General features: G+C 40.3%; 1 protein-coding gene across 2 annotated transcripts in view; it reads right to left on the bottom strand.

Annotated features, from left to right (window-relative positions):
* Window positions 1–2,831, bottom strand: part of SRPK2 (SRSF protein kinase 2) — a 213,454-nt gene extending 210,623 nt beyond the window's left edge. For both annotated transcript variants that reach the window (XM_012000364.1, XM_012000366.1), the window contains exons 1-2: window positions 2,790–2,831; window positions 1,476–1,588 (exon numbers count right to left, since the gene is read on the bottom strand). The gene's annotated coding sequence lies outside the window, so the exon portion shown is untranslated. The remainder of the gene's footprint in view (window positions 1–1,475; window positions 1,589–2,789) is intronic.
* Window positions 2,832–3,575: the final 744 nt, after the last annotated feature.

The raw sequence follows: 3,575 nt of genomic DNA, 5'->3' as shown, positions 1-3,575 counted from the left end.
GGAGCTTGCAGTGAGCTGAGATCCGGCCGCTGCACTCCAGCCTGGGTGACAGAGTGAGACTCCGTCTCAAAAAAAACTACACAATTTAACCCCACAAGGAGAAAAGTCTAATAAATGGCTTGCTATCATCAAGCTTAAAATATGGACCTTATTTTTTCCTACTAAAGAATGGCTCTGAAGAGTACAAGAATACTTTGTGCAATCTCACAGCTGTTTCCATAAACTATTCCACAAGTGCTTTTCAACAAGCATCTTCAAAATACTCTTGACAATCAGCTTTGTGCTAAGAGTACTTTTCTCTATAAAAGACACACAATTTTGCAGAAGTAATACCATATACGGAGAAGCAAAAAAGTGGATGTTCTTTTGATTTCTAGTATTCAGTCCTCTTAATATACCAATTTTTCTGAATCTCGGCCTTCGTAGGCTCCTAACTTAGGAGATACATAGTTTTGACTCATATTTCTTAAGGCAATGAAATAGTTTTGAGCCTCTGAACACAAAAGGAAAAAAATGTAACAAATTATTTCCAGTTAGTGTATATGATTTTTAAAGTCTTTAGAAAAAAGATTCCAAATGCATCAAGCATATTTCCTAAAATTCAAATATATAATAAAGTACAACTTAGAGGAATTACAGTGAAATAGGAGAGGAAAGAAAATATGATGGAAGTCCACTGGCTTTACAAGAACTAAGGAAATTTGATTTCAGGAAGCCAAAGGAGAGTTGGCATCATAGCCATTCCTGTATTTAAATATTTGAGGAAGGCTTATGAGGCTATTAACTGACACAGAAGAAAAACCCTAATACAGAGCTTACTATGTGCCAGGTACTGTTGTGGGGGCTTACTACTGATTAGCTCATTTAATCCACACAAACCCTCCATGGAGTAGACATTGTCATTACCAACCCTCTTTTACAGAAGAGAAAACTAAAGTAGAGAGGTTAAACAGATTGGCCCAAGGTCATACAGCTAGCAAATGGCAAAGCTAGAAAACAAATCCAGGCACTCCAGCTCCAGAGGCCACTACTACATACTGCCTCTCATAATATTTACAGCAGGTTTAGAATAATGTGTGGTGGGGTTTTAAGTCTCACAAACTAGAGACTAAGAATACTTAGTGAACTCCCCTCACCCACCCACTGGGCAATACTCTAGGGAGCTGTCAATAACAGTAACTCACAGGTATAATAAAATTCTCAAACTGAAATAAATATGGGCCAATTTTATTAGGCTGGTGCAAAAGAAACTGCGTTTTTTGCCATTACTTTTGGAATATAAAGTAAAAACAAGCTGTTAGAAACAGCAAACCAATTGCCAATGACCTTTAGTTTTACATGGTGTTCAATAAATACACTGAATGAAGTGACATAGACACAGATCTGTGGTCCATAAGTCACAGTGATCACAAGTGCTGGAAACACAGGTAGAATACAGCTATCACATTTTCACTATAAACTGTACTTAATGTTACCTTATTGAACATTTGCATATTTTTCAAAACACACTGACTTTCCCTAATACGGTGGCCATCAGGCCCTCAGATGTGTCAACATCCTACAGCCCCACCGCCTTGGTTGTTCACTCCTATAAAAGATAAGGCACACCATTTACCATTTCAGACATACAGGAGGTCCATGCTACAATCTACCTGAAAGGCCTTCAGAGATTATCACAATCTGGCAAGTTCTCTTCCCCAAACCTACAAAGCTCTATCAAGCTTTAACAATTAACAAAATCTTTGTTACATCAATCACTTTTATTTTCATTTTTAACTAAGCTGTAATTTTTTATTTTTTTTTTATTTTTTTTTTGAGATGGAGTCTTAACTCTGTTGCCCAGGCTGGAGTGCGGTGGCGCTATCTCAGCTCACTGCAAACTCCACCTTCTGGGTTCAAGCAATTCTCCTGCCTCAGCCTCCCAAGTAGCTGGGATTACAGGCATGTGCCACCATGACAAGCTAATTTTTGTATTTTTAGTAGAGACGGGGTTTCACCGTGTTAGCCAAGCTGGTCTTGAACTCCTGACCTCGTGATCTGCCCACCTCAGCCTCCCAAAATGCTGGGATTACAGGTGTGAGCCACCATGCCTGGCTGGTAATTTTTATATACAGTAAAACTCATCTTTTTTGTGTTCGGTTGTGTAAGTTTTGACACAGTTGTGTAACTACTACCACAACCAAAATATAGAAGAGTTTCATCCCCCAAAAAATTCCCCATTGCCACACTACAGCCAATTCCTCTCCCACCTCTACCTCCTGGCAACTACTGATGTGTTTCCCAGAGTCTGTATGCTTTTGAATCTAGTTTCTTTCACTTAACATAATGCCTTTATAGATGCATCCACTTGCTGTATTAGTAGTTCTTCTTTTTTTAACTGATGAGTAGTATTCCATTGTTATGGATATATATCAGAGTTTGTTTATTCATTCACCAATTAGGGAAATTTGGAAAGCCCACATTTTTGTTAACTGTTAAAAAAAAAAAAAAAGCTGCTACAAGCAGTTACATATAGCTTTTTTTTTCTGAACCTAAGTTTCTGTTTCACTTAGGTAAATATCCAGGAGTAGGTCATATAGTGTCTGACCCTAAGAAACTGCTAAACTGTGAGATGACTGCATGAGACCGGGAGTCTGAAGCCAGCCTGGGCAACAGAGCAAGACCCTATCTCTTGCAAAAAAGAAAAGCAAACAAGGTATGAAATAAAAAGGCTCCATAGGATAGCATGGCTCAGATTATACTGCAACTCCCTGCCTAAAATCCCCATCCCTCCTCAGCTGATGCCTCGCGTTGGCAGTAGGAGACAGCAGAGTCACAGGGCCCACTCCAACAGAGCCAACCTCCCCCTGTAAGGAGGACTTCACGCAGCCCTCCATCACAATGCCAGCAAGAGAATCTGTGACAGCAGTCTTTCCAGGGAGACAATGGAGGCCAACGCCTTATACTCTGTTCAGCTCAGTTAGCACACAGTGAATCCAGTTATCCACCATCACCCAAACCCTCTCCTACATCCCACTTTCACCACCATGCATGCCCTCTACCTTCTACCAGCCCCCAAAGACCCTCCCCCATCCATACCCACTGAAAAAAGATCTGCCATGTCTCCAGAAGCGCTGCTCCTTGCCCTAACAGGACTGGCTGTGGGCACTCTTCCTCCTGTTGGAACTGAGAATGACAGCCTCTGTTTCTCTGAAGTCCTGTGTTCTGCATGGCCTGGATGGAGGTGGGGCCACACAGTATCACCATCCCAATCTGGAGACTGGCAAGTTATCTTTCCTAAACCTGCAAAGCTCTATCAAGCTTTAAATGTTAAAATATTTGCTACGTCAACTACTTTTGTTTTCATTTTTCACTATGAGTGGAGTCAGGCGGGAGAGCCTGATACTTGCAAGTAAAGGATCTACCTTAAGGCTTCTTTCTGATATCCTTTATCTTCTCATTTTTTAAGGCCTACCAAAAATAATCTGAACCCGAAAAGACACTAAAGCTAACACATATATTTCTAGCTAAGGAAAATTAGCAAAAGACACATTAAGAAATTAAATATATTCATCTTTTCATCTGTTGTACCACAG

Source organism: Mandrillus leucophaeus, unplaced genomic scaffold, assembly GCF_000951045.1.
Source record: "Mandrillus leucophaeus isolate KB7577 unplaced genomic scaffold, Mleu.le_1.0 Scaffold627, whole genome shotgun sequence".
NCBI lineage: Eukaryota > Metazoa > Chordata > Mammalia > Primates > Cercopithecidae > Mandrillus > Mandrillus leucophaeus.
This window is presented reverse-complemented; position numbering and strand designations above follow the sequence as displayed.